This window comes from Cervus canadensis, chromosome 24, assembly GCF_019320065.1.
Source record: "Cervus canadensis isolate Bull #8, Minnesota chromosome 24, ASM1932006v1, whole genome shotgun sequence".
Taxonomy (NCBI): domain Eukaryota; kingdom Metazoa; phylum Chordata; class Mammalia; order Artiodactyla; family Cervidae; genus Cervus; species Cervus canadensis.
In genome coordinates, this window is record NC_057409.1 from 9,567,551 (window position 1) to 9,586,490 (window position 18,940).

The 18,940-nt window shown below is 46.4% G+C and overlaps 1 pseudogene; it reads left to right on the forward strand.

Annotated features, from left to right (window-relative positions):
* The first annotated feature begins 10,296 nt into the window (after nucleotides 1-10,296).
* Nucleotides 10,297-10,542, forward strand: LOC122426148 (annotated as a pseudogene).
* Nucleotides 10,543-18,940: the final 8,398 nt, after the last annotated feature.

The window sequence follows — 18,940 nt, forward strand, 5'->3', positions numbered from 1 at the left end:
ATTGGCACGTGTGTTCTTTACCACCCTGGCCACCTGGGAAGCCTCCTCTTTTACAACTATGCCTGTCTGGTTTTCTGTTAAATAGAGCAGTTCTCTGCAGTCCTTATCAAAATATTCAGCACACTATTCTCTCCTGTCTCCTCCTTTAGCCTCTGACTAGGGTATAGTCCTGTTCCCCAATGTCCTGGGTGCCCAGAGCAGGACCGGGTACATAGTAGATGCTCAGCAGATATTCGGGGCTTTCCTTGTGGCTCAGCTGGTAAAGAATCCGCCCTCAATGCGGGAGACCCTGGGTTTGATCCCTGGGTTGGGAGGATCCCCTGGAGAAGGGAAAGGCTACCTGCTCCAGTATTCTGGCCTGGAGAATTCCATGGACAGTCCATGGGGTTGCAAAGAGTCGGACATGACTGAGTGACTTACACTTTCAGCAGATATTCTCTGCTGAGTGAACCGCTGGGCTCTGATGTCTCCCTCTGTCCTGAGGGGGCCTGGTTCGCCTGTTCTGATCAGTTCACTTTCTCTGTTCCAGGAAATCTGCAGAGGAAGACAAGGGCCTCTGGGGCCTAGGAGCAGGGTGGAAGAGGAGACTGGGCTGCGCAGTCATGAAATACATCCCAGATGAGCAGAAGTGGCCAAAATGGGCCATGATCACTGCATCCCATGGGGTCTCTGCAAGAGGCAATGTCATTGGGCGGCAGATGGCAGGGATTGGATTATTCTTGGTTCCTATTCCTCTTAATACCAACTTCATAGCAACAATAGCAGCAGTGAACAAGTGACTTTTAGGGAGCATCTCCAGGATCCATGCTTAATCCTTTACTTGCATAGTATTATTTAATCCTTCCATCTGAGAATAACACCCCAGGTGTTATCATCTTCATTTTACAGATGAGGAAACTGAGGCTTAGGAAGGGGAAATTATTTGCTTAGGCATTTGGCCCAAATGGTGTAACTTTGGGCAAGACTTCCTTCTCCAAACCTCATCTGTGGAAATAATAGTACCTCTCTCCAACTGGGAGAATTTCAAAAGGGTACAGATGCAAAGTGAGATAAAGGATATGGGAAGAGATCACTGAGGTAGGATGGGTAAGTGGGATTCAGTACCACTGAGCCCCTTCCCCTCCAGGTATTTCAAAGATACAGAACTTCCTAATCCCAGATGGAGATACTGCCAACTAGGAGAGAACCCTTTGTCTGCCCTCTTTGGTTTGCCAAGTCCTCCCCTTCCCCAGCCAGGGTGGGACACCCCTTGGAAGCTAATTCCCACAGTGACTGGGGGAGTTTCCTTCCCTATCTCACCTCTCAGGGCACCACCGTCTCATTCTATAGGTGCCCTGCCACGCGCACAGAGTAGGTGCTCAATTTCCACCACAGACCCTCCATGACAGTCCTTCTCAGTACATCTTGTCCACATTCTCACCTGGGCCAAGTGGCCATTGTATTTGGACCTCAGAAAGTGAGTCATATCGTATACAGTTGAACATCTGTGTACCATAAGACCCAGTAAGTATTTCTGGGACACAGCCACAAGAATTTCACATATATACCAGGAGACATGTACAAGAACGGTGGCAGAAACATTGTTCACAGTAACCCCAAACTGAAAACATCCAAATGCCGTTGATAGGAGGTAAAGAAATGTGGAATAATTATATAGCAGTAGAAAATGAATGAAAACTAGCAGTATGGCTGGATCACAGTGATATAATACTGAGTGAAAAAACTGCAAGTCAGAGAAGAGTGCACGTGGAATGGTATTCTTTTCATAAAGTTCAAATACAACTGGAAATACTACATTTAGGTATAATATTGGATTGAACCATATTGCATAGCTGTTTTTTGACCGGTTTTTAAAAATGAATTGATTAATTAATTTTCGGCTGTGCCGGAGCTTTATTGCTGCCCGGGTGTTCTCTAGTTGCAGAGGGCAGGGGCTATTCTCTAGTTGTGGTGCTCAGGCTTCTCACTGTGGTGGCTTCTACCGCTGCAGGGCCCAGGCTCTAGAGCTCTGTTGTGGTGTATGGGCTTAGTTGCTCCGTGGCATGTGGGATCTTCCTGGACCAAGGATTGAACTCATGTCCCCTGCATTGTAAGGCGGATTCTTAACCACTGGACCACAAGGGAAGCCCCTCTTGACCTAAAATATATATATATATATAGCAAATTCATAAGGTTAAGCCCATGGACAGAGGAGCCTTGTAGGCTACATTCCTTGGGGTGACAAAGAGTCGAACACAACTGAGTAACTTTCACTTTCAGCATAATTTATGCGTGGAAAAAAATATTTAAAAAAAAACAAGATAATGAGGAACACAAAATTCAGAATCATGATTATCTGGGGGTAGGGTAGTGGAGGGATCAGAAATGACAGGGACCCTGGAGAAGGAAATGGCAATCCACTCTAGTATTCTTGCCCGGGAAATTCCATGGACAGAGGAGGCTGGTGGGCCATAGTCCATGGGGTCTCGAAAGAGTTGGACATGATCTAGCGACTAAACAACACCAGTACTGCATATTGCTCATATTTCTATGCATGGTGAAATAAATATTTACTTGGCTAAATAAAGTCTTGGGAAAAAAAAAGAAATGACGGGGAAATCTGTAAGCAGACTTCACTTTTAGTGGTGTTCTGATTCTTGGGTTGTACTCCAGGACTTTCATTTTTATCATAAATGAATGAGTATATGAAAAAATAGCAATATCAGAAAAGCAAGAGAGTTCCAGAAAAATATCTATTTCTGCTTTATTGACTATGCCAAAGCATTTGACTAAGTGGATCACAATAAACTGTGGAAAATTCTGAAAGAGATGGGAATATCAGACCATCTGACCTATCTCTTGAGAAACCTGTATAAAGGTCAGGAAGCAACAGTTAGAACTGGACATGGAACAACAGACTAGTTCCAAATAGGAAAAGGACTACGTCAAGGCTGTATATTGTCACCCTGCTTATTTAACTTATATGCAAAGTACATCATGAGAAATGCTGGGTTGGAAGAAGCACAAGCTGGAATCAAGATTGACAGGAGAAATATCAATAACCTCAGATATGCAGACGACACCACCCTTATGGCAGAAAGTGAAGAGGAACTAAAAAGCCTCTTGATGAAAGTGAAGGAGGAGAGTGAAAAAGTTGGCTCAAAGCTCAACATTCAGAAAACTAAGATCATGGCATCTGGTCCTATCACTTCATGGGAAATAGGTGGGGAAACAGTGGAAACAGTGTCAGACTTTATTTTTTTGGGCTCCAAAATCACTGCAGATGGTGATTGCAGCCATGAAATTAAAAGACACTTACTCCTTGGAAGGAAAGTTATGACCAACCTAGATAGCATATTTAAAAGCAGAGACATTACTTTGCCAAAAAAGGTCTGTCTAGTCAATGCTATGGTTTTTCCCGTGGTCATGTATGGATGTGAGAGTTAGATGGTGAAGAAAGCTGAGTGCCGAAGAATTGATGCTTTTGAACTGTGGTGTTGGAAAAGACTCTTGAGAGTCCCTTGGACTGAAAGGAGATCCAACCAGTCCATCCTAAAGGAGATCAGTCCTGTGTTCATTGGAAGGACTGATGTTGAAGCTGAAACGCTAATATTTTGGCCACCTCATGTGCAGAGTTGACTCATTGGAAAAGACCCTCAGGCTGGGAAGGATTTGGGGCAGGAGGAGAAGGGGACGACAGAGGATGAGATGGCTGGATGGCATCACTGACTCGATGGACATGGGTTTGGGTGGACTCTGGGAGTTGGTGATGGACAGGGAGGCCTGGCGTGCTGTGATTCATGGGGTTGCAAAGAGTCGGACAGGACTGAGCGACTGAACTGAACTGATGCTGTAAGTAAATGATTAAGGGCACTGTTACTTGTCAAATTTTCTTTCTTTTTAAAAAAAATTTTGACCACACCCCAAGTAGCACATGGGACCTTAATTCTTCAACCAGGGATCAAACCCATGCCTCCTGAATTGGAAGGCAGTCTTAACCACTGGACTGCCAGGGAAGTCCCTTGCCAAGTTTTCAAGGTACCAAAAAATCTAAGAGTCTAGAATCTAGTTCAGTTTTCTCCCATTCGTTTATTCATTCAAAGATTAAGGTATAATTTACATACAGTGAAATTTATCCTTTTTAGTGTACAGCTCTGTGAATTTTGAGAAATACATATATCTGCATAACCACCACCACAATCAAAATTTAGATCAGTTTCATCACCACACCCCCCCAAATTTCCCTAAACTTTTCTGCAAGCTGTTCCTCTCCCCATCTCAGCCCTTGGCAACCGCTGATCTTTTTTCTGTCTCCATAGTTTTGCTTTTTCCAGAATATGTTTAGTAAATGTGCATTACAAAATTCTGATTCTGTAGTATCTAAAATACCATAGATTAATAAGTAGGAACATGATGATTGAAGCAGCTCAGAACTACTTTCTTTGCCTAGAAAGGGAAAAAGCGGGGAGGGAAGGAAGGAAAATATAATCTCTGAACCTCTGGCCGCATTCTCTGATGTGTGAGGGGATCTTTCTCTGGAGCCCCTGTCTCTCACCAGCTGTGTGGCCCTGGAGAAGCCACTTCCCTCCTCCTCATCTGTAAAATGGAGATGATAATATTTCCTCCTCTAGTGGGTTTTATGGAGTACTTTGCAAAAGGCACAAGTTAGCTGGTATTCTAATCATGTGTGTGTATGTGCTCAGTCCTGTGTCCAACTCTTTGCAACCTCATGGAGCCTGTCAGGCTCCTCTGTCCATTCCAGGAAAATTCTTACCTGGAATTTTCCAGGCAAGAAAGAATACTGGAGTGGGTTGCCATTTCCTCTTCCAGGGGATGTTCCTGACCCAAGGATCAAATCTGTGTCTCTTGCATCTCCTGCACTGGCAGGCAGATTCTTTACCACTGCGCCACCTGGGAAGCATGGCCACACTGAAACCCCTCTCCTCCTCCGCCCTTCTCCCTCCCACACTCAAATACACTGGGCCCTGTTCCCAAGGGCCCATTCCCCTGCCACAGTGTATACTGAAAAACTCTGTCAAAAACTGATGACATTATAGGTATTAATATATAACCCCCAAAATTGAAACCAGGGACTCAAATAGGTACTTATACACCAGTATTCATTGCAGCACTATTCATAAAAGCAGAAACGTGGAAAATCAAGTGTCTATCAACAGATGAATGGATAAACAAAATATCGTATATACACACAATGGAGTGTTATTTAGCCATGAAAAGGATGAAATTTTTGTGATACATGCTACAACACAGATGAACCTTGAAGACATCATGCTAAGTAAAACAAGCCAGACACAGAAGAACAAATATTGTGATTCCACTTACATTCAGAACAAACAAATTCATAGAGAGAGGGATTAGAGGTTTTCAGGGGCTGGAGAGAGGGAGGAGTTGGGAGTTACTGCTTAATGGGTACAGAGTTTCTATTTGGAATGATGAAAATTTTTGGAAACAGATAATGGTGATGGTTGCACAACAGTGTGAATGTAAATAATGCTGCTGAACTGTAACTTAAAAATAGACAAAAGGGCAAATTTTCTCTGTGTGTGTGTGTGTATATATATATATATATATACACACCACAACTTAAAAATCATATATATTATATATAATATATATGTAAACCACAATTTAAAAACCCTCAAGCTGATGACATTCTTTGAAAACAAAACAAGTCACTGTACAGGTCCAGCATGCAGCATAACAAAGGAGATAGAAGTCTACTGGAATGAAATTTCCAGATGATAACCCACTTCTGCTGTGCAGTTTACAAAGCAAACACTTAAATTTGATCCTTACAGAAGTCCTAGACATAACCGTGGTCATATTCATTTTGCAGATGGGGGAACCGAGGCACATCAAGGTCCCAAGGCCATATTGTCACTAAGCAGTGGATCTGGGTAGGAATCCAGTCCTTTTGGCTCAAATGGCAACACACTCCAGTACTCTTGCCTGAAAAATTTCACGGACAGAGGAGCCTGGTGGGCTACAGTCCATGGACTCGCAGAGTCGGACACGACTGAGCGACTTCACTTTCTTTTCTTTCAGTTTCTTACTGTGCCATTCTTCTGGCCCTTAAGGCTGTGTTTGGGCTTCCTTCTGTGTCTTTCTAACCACCTGAGCTCATTTTTTCCCTCTTGGCCACAACAGGGGACCGTTGTTCTGATCTTCTGCTTCCACATTTCTGCTCTGTTCTGACTGATGTTTATTTTTCCGGTCGCCTTCCTCGGCCGCCATTTTGTTCCTCGGATGGAGAGAGAATGACGGGGAGAGGGAGGTGTCACGGACGGCTGGGGTTCTGGCTTGTGCTACTGGGATGGATGGAGATGACTCGGGGAGCGCAGGTTTGGGGTATGAAAGTGCAAACTTGGTATTCTCTCTCTCTTTAGTCGCTAAGTCGTGTCCAACTCTTGCGACTCCATGGACGGTAGCCTGCCAGGCTCCTCTGTCCATGGGATTCTCCAGGCAAGAATACTGGATCTGTTGAATTTAAGGATTTGTGAGATAACCAAGAAATATCACGATGGTATATATGGATGACGTTCAGAATGATATTTAGAAGCTCTAAGACCTGCAGCTCTGGGGGTGGGGAGAAGCAAGGGGTCAGAGGAGTGTGGGCCATGGACAAGCCTCTGCGGCTTGCCTCTGGTGTGCTTCTCCCATGGAGGGCACTAGAGGGCAGCACCCAACAGCAGAAATTGCCAGAACTTCAGTCACTATTAATCAACTAGAGTCCTAGATGCACCCCTGTTGAGAAGCAGCGAGAACTTATTTCTCTGAACCTCAGCCTTTCTCATCCTAAAATGGGATTAACGTGAGGTAGGATAGAACAGTGGTTCAGAGTTTGAACTCTGGAGCCAGAGAGCCTGAATTTATGCCCCAACTCTGCCACTTACTAGCTGTGTGACTGGCCAAGTTATGGAACTTTGTGCTTCAGACGTGCCTTGTTCATAAAGTTAAATTAGTAATAGTTTCATATGCTGATCACTACAGGGGCCGGCACATGGTAGTTAGGTGGCGGCTATTTTATTTTAACCCCTTCTTCTTGCCCCTTCTCTACCTCCCCTGCTGTTATGGGGCCAGGACTCTCAGAGGCCAGACCACTGCCTCTGAGAATAAGCAGAACAAATTTCTGTGACTACCATGATCACCTACTATGTCTTAGGTATATAATGAGCCTTATTTCCATGTAATCCTCACAGTAACTCAGTGAATAGATCCCAAATCCTTATTTTGTAGCTAAGAAAACAGAGGTTCAGAGATTCAAGCCTCTTGCCCAATGTCACACAACTAGTAAGGAGCAAAGCTCAGACCTGAGCCCAAGTTCTTCCTGTTCAGAGCCTGAGCTCTTTGCCATGGCTCCTGTGGGTACCACTGAGACCAGGCCCCAGAGGATGCCCCAGGCCCCAGCAGAATGGGGGAATCCTCCTTCTGTAATCAGCTCTAATCCTACTCACCATACTTCTCTTTCCCAGATATAATTTCCTGGAATTCTGAATGTAATACACGGAATGGAACCACCTGAAAGGGAACTCTGTGGGAACAGAATGGTGAAGGATGAGCAGAACTGGAACATGGGAGTTGAGGCTAGCTTGGATCCAACCAGTCCATCCTAAAGGAAATCCGGAAAAAAAATAAATAAATAAAGGAAATCAGTCCTGAAGGACTGATGCTGAAGCTGAAACTCTAATACTTTGGCTACCTGATGTGAAGAACTGACTCATTTGAAAAGACCTTGGTCAGACAATGGACCAATGATCTTTCAGAGCTGCCTCTCCCCTTTCCTTCATTGGCTTTGGTGTTTCCTGGAGGCTGGAGAGAACCAGGGGAGTCCCAGATTTACCCTCAGAATGGTGGACAGATGAGCTGGGATCTAGGCTGGGTTAAAAATGAAGTAGAGGTGTACTAGGAGCCCCGAAATTCTAAAGAGCTAGGCTGTAGGGATTCTGGAGCTATAGGTTGGGCTGTTGAGAGAGAGACCCCAGGTCCACCAGACACGGGGAATTACTGGGGTTCCCTGACTTTAGCCTGTGTGACACCAGTTTAGGCCTGGAGGGAGCTGCAGTCAGAGAAGCCATCCTGTACTGGTTGAGGCAAGTTCTGAATTTGGTTCCAAGCTCTAGTAGTGATATTTTCTGCAGAATCCTCATGCTGAAGGAACCTTGATCCAACTTCTTCAGTTTACTGATGAGGAAATAAGGCCCCCAAGGAGAATGGCTTTAGCTGAGGTCACATAGTGAAGAAGCAGTGGACCCTGGAGGAGGTGGTGTCAGCATAGGCTTGTTTCAAATTCTGCCTTTATGGTGAGCTGGGCAAGTGACTCAGCCTTTCTGGGCTTTAGATTCCACATCAGTAAATTCTATTCATTCAGCCTTTCTCCTGCCTAAAGTCCACCTTACCCCTTGTACTCTCCCTTACTCTCTTACACACACACTCTCTCTCTCTCTCTCTCACTCACAGCAGCTTTGACAGGCATGGCTGATGCTAAGTCTCCTGGTCACTTTCAGGGGAAAATAGGCAGCTCTGACCCCTGTACAAACACCCCCACTTTCTGCCCCCCATACCTCTGCCCCCAGCCAGCCTCATACTCCATGTTATGCCTCCCCAAAGGGCTGTCTGAGCCGCTCTGATGGCCTTGACCTCCTCTGCTGCTTTCCCTGTCCCTAGACTGGCGCTCCCAGAGAGAAAAGTCTGGTCTGATTCATCTCTCTGAGTCCCCAGCACTCAACCCAAGGCAGAGTCCAAAGGTTGCATCTGGGTGTGTTTGTGGAAGGAGTCAGTGAAGGAAGCCCCTCCAACCCCTCTGCTTTTCAGGAGCCCATGACCTTCACCTTCCCAAACCACTGATGTGGCAGAAAGAGCCCTGGAGTGGGGACTCACACAAACCTAGGGTGAAAACTCAACCCAGACTCTCCTTAACTGTGTGTACTTGGGAAATGACCTCACTTCTCCAAGCCTCAGTCCCCTCTTCTGTAAATAGCCTTTTAGGGGAGGGGACATATAAGCTGAGAACTGGAAGACCTAGATGGAAAGACCTAGAGGAAGAGTCTTCTGGGCAGAGTAAAGGACTGATGTGAAGGCCCCAAAATGGAGATAAGCCTAGCATGTTCGAGAAACAGAAAGGAAACCAGTGTGGCTGGAGTGCACTGAGCAAGGGGTGACTGGAGGTGGGGGTGGAGATGTGCAGGCTCTGGGCTGCACAGGGCTTCAAGGAGTCTGTGGTTTATTTTATTAATTATTTATGGCTGTGCCAGGTCTTTGTTGCTGTGTGTAGACTTTCTCTAGTTGTGGCAAGTGGTGGCCACTCTTTAGCTGTGGTGCATGGGCTTCTCATTGTGGTGGCTTCTCTTGTTGAAGAGCATGGGCTTTAGGGTGTGCAAACTCAGTAGTTGTGGCACATGGGCTTAGTTGCCCCCCTGCCCTGCATGTGGAATCTTCCTGGACCAAGAATTGAACCCGGGTCCCCTGCAGGTGGACTTCTAACCACTAGACCGTCAAAGAATTCCTGGGTCTTTCTTTTGATCTAAGTGATGTAGGAGGTAACTGGAAGGTCTCAAGCAGGTGGGGGAAATTGATCTAATACCCTCAAAGTTTCACTCTGGTCCCTCTATGATGACTGCAGGAGAGTAAGAGTGGAGGCAGGGAATCCAGTGAGGAGGCTTTGGGAGTAATCCAGGTGAGGGGGACAGTGGCCTGGACTAGAGTGGTGCCTGGGAATCAGAGGAGAAGTGCTCAGATATATGATATATTCTGGAAGTGGACCCCACAGGACTGGACATGCAAGACGTGGGCAGAGAGGACTCGGGGTCGGCCCAAGATTTCAGTTATCGTTTGCTGAGAAGTGATCATTGTTTAGTTGCTAAGTCGTGTCTGACTCTTGCAACCCCGTGGACTGTAGCCCATCAAGCGCCTCTGTCTGTGGGATTTCCCAAACAAGAATACTGGAGTGGGTTGCCATTTCCTTCTCTAGGGGATCTTCTTGACCCGGGGATCGAACCTGAGTCTCCTGCATTGGCAGATTCTTTACCTCTGAGTCACCTGGGAAGCCCTTGCTGAGAAATAAACCACCCCCAAACGTAGTGGCTTAAAATGATATATTATTTCTAGAAATTCTGCAGTTCAGCTGGGGTCAGCTGGCCAGTTCTGCTGGTTTTGCCTGTGTCACTTATGAGTCTGCATTCAGCTGGGAGCAGCGGGGGCTGGATTATCGAGACAGTGTCCTCTCCCTGGGCCTCTCTTCACCTGGCCTCTCATCGTTCAGGAGTTTAGATGCAGAGCCTCCTGAGTACATGCCTCAGGATGGCCCACAGTATGGATCCACTGGCAAAGAACATCTTTAAAGAAGTTTTAGTAGGTGAACATGTGGCCATTTTCTGGAGCATATTTTTTGGTTAAAAAGATGAACACAAGTCAAGATTTCAAGCAAAAAATGAGCAAGAAATCCCACTTCATCTTGGAGGTTTATTGCAAATCCATTGAACACTGTGGAATATATGGAATCAGAAAGCAAAATCAAAAAACTGGCTAAACAGAGGAAATTAGGAATTTGACTATTGATTAAGGTTTGCCCTATTTCATAGTATTAGGCAAGATTAAAATTACAAAATTGACATGGATGGATTTTAGAATATTTAAGGTTGAATATAAATTCTAGTTAAGTCAGAGGTTTTGTTCTTTGGACTAATTGAAGAAGTTGATGGAAATGTTGTTTACTATGTCATAAATGGAGTTTTGTTTACTACTCAATATAAAGTGGTTCTCCTTAAGGAAAAAAAAAAATCTCCCCTTAATTCTGAATATATAAACCTTTCAAAATACATAAAATAGTAAAACATATATTCTTAATATTCATTGCATTTTTTCTTTTCCATTATAATTTATTCCAAAATATTGAATATAGTACCCTGTGCTATATATATGGTAGGACCTTGTTTATCTAAACTTTTCCCCTCTGGTAATCATGGGTTTATTTTTTATGCCTGTGAGTCTGTTTCTGTTTTGTAAATAAATTCATTAATGTTTATTATAACTGATACATTTAAAATCCTATCATCTAAAAATATATTAACTAGAAATATTACTTTTATCCATTTTCACTTTACCTGAAACAATATTCAAACTCTACATCAATGTCTCTGGTACTACTAGAGCCACTTTGGAATAAAATTTGTCATAAAATTAGAAAAAAAAAACAACTAAAAAAAAGAAGTCTAGCTGACCTTCACAGAGAAGTAGTGGACTTCCAAGAGGACAGGGCCCACTGTGCAAGTGCTTATTGAATCCTGCTTGCTTCACGCTTCTTGACATCCCATTGGAGAGAGCAGGTCGTATAGCCAAGGCCAGAGTCAGCACGGAAGAGGACGCAAAAGGGCATGGATATCTGGAGGCCTGCTTCATTGGAGGCTGCCAGTGTAAGAGTTTAGCACAAACCTCTGGGTCTGTGGTCTAAGGATATGGGTGAAATTCAAGGGTAGAAAGCAGAGAGCAGGGTTTGCCGGAAGTGGTGGGGTGGTGGTACAGTGTCTTGCCCCTGGACTTTCCAAGTGAGCCACTGAGGAGGATGGTGGGCTTGGGAGAACTCAAAGTCCCTGGCAAGTGTGGTGAGGGAGGGTAGGAGGCAGTAATCAAGGCAGAGGGCCTGGAAAGTCTCCAGGCCCTTCCCTCATTTGGCAGCGTCACTGAGCCCCTCCCCTGGGCCTGGTCCCGGTCTGATGGCTGCAGAACACAGAGAGGAATAAGACTTGGTCTGTGACCTTGGGGAACCCAAAGTGTTTGAGGAAGACAGACCGTACCTACAGGTTCCTACCCAGTGTGAGAGATGGCAGCTTAGTGCTGCAGTGGAAAGTTGTCCAGGGCCTTTGGGGGGGGTCCCAGGGGAGGAGTACTTGGGAGTAAATAGACAAGAGGGTGGAGCTGGAGCAGGTAGAGGTCAGACCGGGCCCCAGCCCAGGCTTTGTAGCTGCCTTCCAGCCCTGACAGTGCAGAGCTGAAAGCAGCTCCACCAGGAGGCGCTGGGAAGACCAGATACAGAAATTATTCTTCCCATTTTAATGGATGAGCAAACTGAAAGTCAGGGTGGGTAGGTTGTTCAAGCCAGATCCAGCTCATCACATCTTGGGCTTCTTTCCACCCTCTTCAGTTCTTGCTGAAATCATAGGGATGGTGGGGGAGGGGAGGGCTCTCTCTCTTCCTGGCAGGGATGTGCCTGGGGGCTGGCCTGAGAGCTGCTGTGGATAGAGCGCCCCTCCTTGGGTCCTGGGTCTGTATCTCCTCCCCTAAGGAAGGCAGAGCCCAGTGAGGAGACATTAAGGGAGGTGGTAACATGGACGGGGTTCGGCCAGATCCAGTCGTGGAGCCGCCAGTCTGAGCCATCTGGCCCTCAAGCCCTTCCTGTGGAGTCCCACTCTCAGGGGCCCCTTGTCTAAGGGATGAAAGATGGAGGGGAATTGTGGGGATGACAGAGGATGAGATGGTTGGATGGCATCACCGACTCAATGGACATGAGTTTGAGCAAGCTCCGGGAGTTGGTGATGGACAGGGAAGCCTGGAGTGCTGTAGTTCATGGGGTCGCAAAGAGTCGGACACAATTGAGCTGAACTGACTGTATTGTGTGGAGGTGAGAGGTCAGGGCCAGGGGAGAGCATGGGGTACTTCTGACTAGGGCTGGGTTGTTGTTGTTTAATTGCTAATTCATGTCTGACTCTTGGCGACCCCATGGACTTGTAGCCCAACCAGGCTCCACGATCCATGGGATTTCCCAGGCAAGAATACTGGAGTGGGTTTCTGTTTCCTTCTCCAGGGTATCTTCCCAACCCAGGGATCGAACTGCATTACAGGCATACTCTTTAAGGTCTGAGCCACCTAGGCTCAGTGATCCTAGGACTGGGCTGGGTTCCCTATAAAGTGAGTAGGGGTGGGGAGAGTTGCCAGGCTTAGCCCTGGGGGCTCAGGTGAGGAGATAGGAAGGAGGCTGGGAGCTTAGAGCCTCGCCCAGCTCAGCCTGAATGACCTTGAGTTTGTCCCACTCTTCTAGACTGGTGGCGAGAGTCCCAGCGCTCTGCCAAGTGGAGCCGCCAGCACAGGAGCTCAATAATTCATGAGCCATCTGAGCTCTGGCCTCCCCTCCAAAGGGAAAGGCAGCCCCACATCCAAGCCGATCCAGTCCAGCCGGAGCCCTGTTCTTCCTCCCGCCTGGCTTGTCTGGGGGTGGTGGTGGTGGTTGGGGGGGGTGGCTGCTGAGTCCAGGTCTCAGATAGAGGAGGAAGGGGGCATAGAAGAGATGGAGGGAGTAGGAAGGGGAGGTCCTGGCATCTGATGCACTCACAGCAAAAGCTTCTTTTCTTGGAACCAGAGCACTCTATAGTAGGTGGGAGGCTGGGGAAGGGGAAGGCAGAATCAGAGAAAGACCTGGAAAGGGAGATAGAGACAGGCCCAGGGAGAGTTAGAAAGAGACAGAAGCGAGAAAAAAAGGCAGAAGCAGGTGTTGTGGGTATGAACACGGGTGCACACCGACAGGTAGGGAAGATACAGGCTCTTTTTTTAAAAACCCACTCAGAGCTCTCCTGCCATCTAGCTGGTGGGAAATCCAGTTTTCATTATTGCTGGACTCTCTCAACCCAGAGCAGCACTTAGGGTTTGGGCCAAGGCCCAGGGGTATTACAGAACCAGACGTGGACAAGGTCCTTCAGTCTGGTCACCGGCCTCCCTGGTCACCTGCCCAGCATGACCCTATCAGGTCAGGGACTGTGCCATTCAGTGCCAGCCATGCTGGGCACATAGAATCTTTGGTCCTCTAGGGCACATTCAGTGTGAGGTCCAGTCTTCTGAATGCCACTTGTCCCCTTGAACCCAGGGCCTAGATCCATCCATTCCCTGGGATCAGGAAGCCTGAACTGACACCCTCACCCCTTATCTAAGAGGTTGGAAAAGAGCCTCCCACTGTGGTCCCTAGAAGATCTGGCTGGTTTTCTGTCCCAGAGCCAGACCCTTGTATCCCTCTGGATCTGGGAATCTGTCCCTTAGCAGAGTCCTTGATCCTTAGCATCCTACAGCTGAGCAACTGGGGCCAACCCTGCATTCTTTCGGAGCCTGGAGGAGGATCCCCAGAACCTCCACCATCACATGCCTGTGATGGTGGGGGGCGGTGGCAGGCAGGCAGGCAGAGCTGGAGCTTCAGTGTGAGTGAGCAGGAGTGACCTGATCCAGAACCAGATGGTCATTAAATGATTCAGAGCAAATTTCTGTGTGCTGTGGTGGGCTAGGCCCTACCCTGATCTTTAAGACCGACTCCTCCTCCCTCCCCACATGACCTGGTCCTTACATTGTTTTAAAATTTTTTATTTATTTATTTGGGTGTGCTGGGTCTTAGTTGTGACACTTGGGATCTTTAGTTGTGACATGTGGGATCTAGTTCACTGACCAAGGATTGAACCCAGCCCCCTGCATTGGGAACATGGAGTCTTAGCCACTGGACCACCAGGGAAGTCCTTGTCCTTATATTTTTTGTTGTAAAATTTTTACTGTGAAATATCTTATATGTATAGAATATATTGTGTATATCCATGTACATATACATACATATAAAAATATATGTGTTGTTTACAGAGTAAAAATGAAGATACTCACTACTAGTTTAACGGGACATTTTAGTACTTTTGAAGCCCTCTGTATCCCTCTGTATGAGCCTCCTCCGTGGCCTCCTTTTTCCTCATTCTTCCAGAGAAAAATATTCTGAAAATAGTTTTAATCATTCATTTCAGTTCAGTCGTTCAGTTGTGTCTGACTCTTTGCGACCCCATGGACTGTAGCATGCCAGGCTTCCCTGTCCTTCACTGTCTCCTGGAGCTTGCTCAAACTCATGTCCATTGAGTCGGTGATGCCATCCAACTATCTCATCCTCTGTTGTCCCCTTCTCCTCCTGCCTTCAACCTTGCCCAGCATCAGTCATTTCCACTGAGTCAGTTCTTCGCATCAGGTGGCCAAAGTATTGGAGTTTCAGCTTCAGCATCAGTCGTTCCAATGAATATTCAGGACTGATTTCCTTTAGGATGGACTGGTTTGCTCTCCTTGCAGTGCAAGGGACTCTCAAGAGTCTTCTCCAACACCACAGTTCAAAAGCATCAATTCTTCGGTGCTCAGCTTTCTTTATAGTCCAATTCTCACATGCATACATGACTATTGGAAAAACCATAGTTTTGACTAGTCGGCAAAGTAATGTCACTGTTTTTTAATATGCTGGCTAGGTTGGTCATAGCTTTTTTTCCAAGGAGTAAGCGTCTTTTAATTTCATGGCTGCAGTCACCATCTGCAGTGATTTTGGAGCCCAAGAAAATAAAGTCTCTCACTGTTTCCATTTTGTTTCCCCATCTATTTGCCATGAAGTGATGGGACCAGCTGCCATGATTTTAGTATTCTGAATGTTGAGTTTTAAGCCAGCTTTTTCACACTCCTCTTTCACTTTCATCAAGAGGCTCTTCAGTTCCTCTTCACTTTCTGCCATAAGGTTGATGTCATTTGCATATCTGAGGTTATTGATATTTCTCCCAGCAATCTTGATTCCAGCTTGTGCTTCATCCTGCCTGACACATCGCATGATGTACTCTGCATATAAGTTAAATAGGCAGGTGACAATATACAGCCTTGATGTACTCCTTTGCCAATTTGGAACCAGTCTGTTGTTCCATGTCTGTTTCTAACTGTTGCTTCTTGACCTGCATACAGATTTATCAGGAGGCAGGTCAGGTGGTCTGGTATTCCCATCTCTTGAAGAATTTTCCACAGTCATTCCTTTAATGGTGTTAATCATTTGGGCTGATTTATCCACTGGGCACAAGAAGCACAGTACCTAGGGGTCTCAATACTTTTAAGGGTCCACAAAAATGTCTTAATTTATTTTATACAGAGAGTTGATTTATTCTGTACTCTTTAAACTTACACATGTATGTTAGTTATATGTCAATGACGAAAAGAAAAAAAATCAGAGATGACTGAATCAATAGGGAGAGCAGCCATTTTCCTTACAAAATTCCAAATATATGTAGATACTCTCTTCTCCAGGAGGGGGCACTTATCAGGTTAATGGTGCTTTATACCTAGCTCCAGTGGCTCAGAAGGTGAAGAATCTGCCTGCAATGTGGGAGACCTGGGTTCAATCCCTGGGTCCGGAAGACCCCTTGGAGAAGGAACTGGCAACGCACTCCAGCATTCTTGCCTGGAGAATCCCCGTGAACAGAGGAACCTGGCGGGCTACAGTCCATGGTGCCTCAAAGAGTCAGACACGACTGAGCGACTAAGCACAGCATCGCACCTCTAAGCCTGGCTCCTTGGCTGTCTTCAGCAATCAGGATTTGTTCAACTGTAAGTTCAAAATAGCCCAGAATAGCTTAAGAAACACAGGAGAATTGTTGGCTCACTTAACAGAAAAGTCCAAGGGTAACCTTAGGCGCCACTGAATCAGGTGACTCGAGTAACTTCCACATTCACTAGGTCCCTGTTTCTGGGCTCTCCTGCCAGGCAGTGGACACGCACTTCCTTTTTAGTGGCAGGATGACTGCCTGCCGCTCCAGGTCTATAATCCGCTTAGTCAACAATTCCTGGGCAAAAAAGTTTCTCTTTCTCTGTAGTTCCGGGAAATTTCCTAGTGTTGGGTTTCCTTGGCCAGCCCAGGATCATAAGCCCATTCCTGGAGATGGGCTGGGCTCAGCCCCGCAAGAAACATGCACTGAGCATGTAGCAGCAGTGGTTTCCCCCGAAATATAAAGGCATGGTGATTAAAAGTAGCACAAATGAATGGTGGGAAGGCAAAACCCACAGCTACCCACTCCGTCAGCCTAGACTCCTCTATCTAAGGTACTGCTGCTGCTGCTGCTAAGTCGCTTCAGTCGTGTCTGACTCTGTGCGACCCCTTGGATGGCAGCCCACCAGGCTCCTCTGTCCCTGGGATTCTCCAGGCAAGAATACTGGAGTGTGTTGCCATTTCCTTCTCCAATGCATGCATGCATGCTAAGTCGCTTCATCATATCCGACTCTGTGTGACCCTACGGACAGCAGCCTACCAGGCTCCGCTGTCCACAGGATTCTCTAGGCAAGAATATTGGAGTGGGTTGCTGTTTTCTTCTCCAATCTAAGGTACAGGGCCGGGTTACTCCCTATCACATCACCCTGTTTTCTTTTTTTTTTCACCCTGTTTTCTTTCTTCAAAACATACATGTAACACAATCTGAAATGATCTTAATTGTTTTGATTCTTTATGGCCTTCCTCTCTTCCTTTGGATTGAAAGTGCTCAGAGGGCAGGGATCTTGCTTGTCTTGATCACTGCTATATTTCTAGCACTTGGAAGTGTCTGCTACACAGTAAGTACTTAATAAAGGCTTGTGATAGGAATGAACTTGCTGGAGAGCTCATCTTCTCTTGCTGTTTCAAGAATCTCCTACAAAAAAAAAAAAATAGAATTCCTACATGGGAACCTCCCTGGTGGTCCAGTGGTTAAGACCCCACACTTTCATTGCAGAGGACTTGGGTTCGATCCTGGTTGGGGAAGAAAGATTCCACAAGCTGCACAGGGTGGCCAAAAAAAAGAATCTCCCACAGGAAGTTGATAATGCCAGGTAGCCTTATTTTCCCTTCTACTCGATCAACCCCATCAGGATACAAAGGTGCTCCTAGCAGCTCCCATCCCTACTCCACCCCACCTGGAGGAGGAAATGGCAACCCACTTCAGTATTCTTGCCTGGAGAATCCCATGGACAGGGGAGCTTGGCAGGCTGCAATCCATGGGGTCACAAAGAGTCAGATGTGACTTAGCAACTACACACATTCGACCCCACTTTCTTGCCAGCCACCACTCCCTATTTCTCTGCTTTTCAAAACAAAGCTTATGCAGAAGAATAGTCTGCATTTGCCATAATTGCTTCCTTAATTTCAACTTACTGTTCAGCTCACTTCTATTTCCCTCCTTTACTGACAACCGCCCCTGCTCAGGCTCCTTGGCTGGTCCCTCTCCATCATCACCACTTCTAAACGTGGTGTCTCTGACTTATGTCCACTTCTCCATCAACACCTTTGCCCAAGGCCATTCATCCTGTCCCCTGGCTTTAAGTACCACCTATGGATGACTACCCAGATTTAAGTCTCCAGCTGTGACTCTCCAGTGCTGACTTCCAGAAGCCTCTGTACACTTGCCTACTTATCATGGATATCCAACACGGGTGTTGTGAAATAATGGGATATATAGATGCCCCCAGTTCCTGACACAGAGTTCCTAAAACCCTTGGAAATTTCTGGGTCATAGGAGCATCTTTTGTTCCAATGAGGTGACTCTTGGTGGGCACCTGAATAGCTTCATAATGAGAGCTGGTCACCAGAAAACCAAGCCATGATTAGAAGTTTGGAACTTTCAGCCCCCGCCCCTACCCCATCCTCGGGGAAGGTGAGAAGGGTTGGAGATTGAGTTGATTGTTGAGTTGATCATGTTCAAGTGATGAAGACTCCATAAAAATTCCCCAAAGTGCAGAGTTTGGAGAGCCTCTAGGTTGGTGAACATACCCAACGCTGGCAGTGTGGTGCACCCCAACTCAGAGGGACAGAAACTCCTGTGCTCAGGACCTGCCCAGATCACACTCCTTGCATCTTTTCAGGTGGTTGTTCAACTGTATCATTTATTATATAATAAACTGGTAAGTGTGTTGCCCTGAGTTTTCTAGCTGTTCTAGCAAATTATTGAATCCTAGTGGGGATTGTAGGAACCTCTGATCTGTAGGTGAGTTGGACAGACAAAGTTGTGGTAACTTGGGGATCTACAACTTGTGACTGGTGTCTGAAGTGAAGGGCAGTCTTGTGGGAATAGGCCCTTTACCTGTGGGGTCTGTGTCAGTATCAGAATCAAATTACAGGACACGCAGCTAGCGTGGAAGAATTGGTTGGCATGGGAAAACGCACGCACAC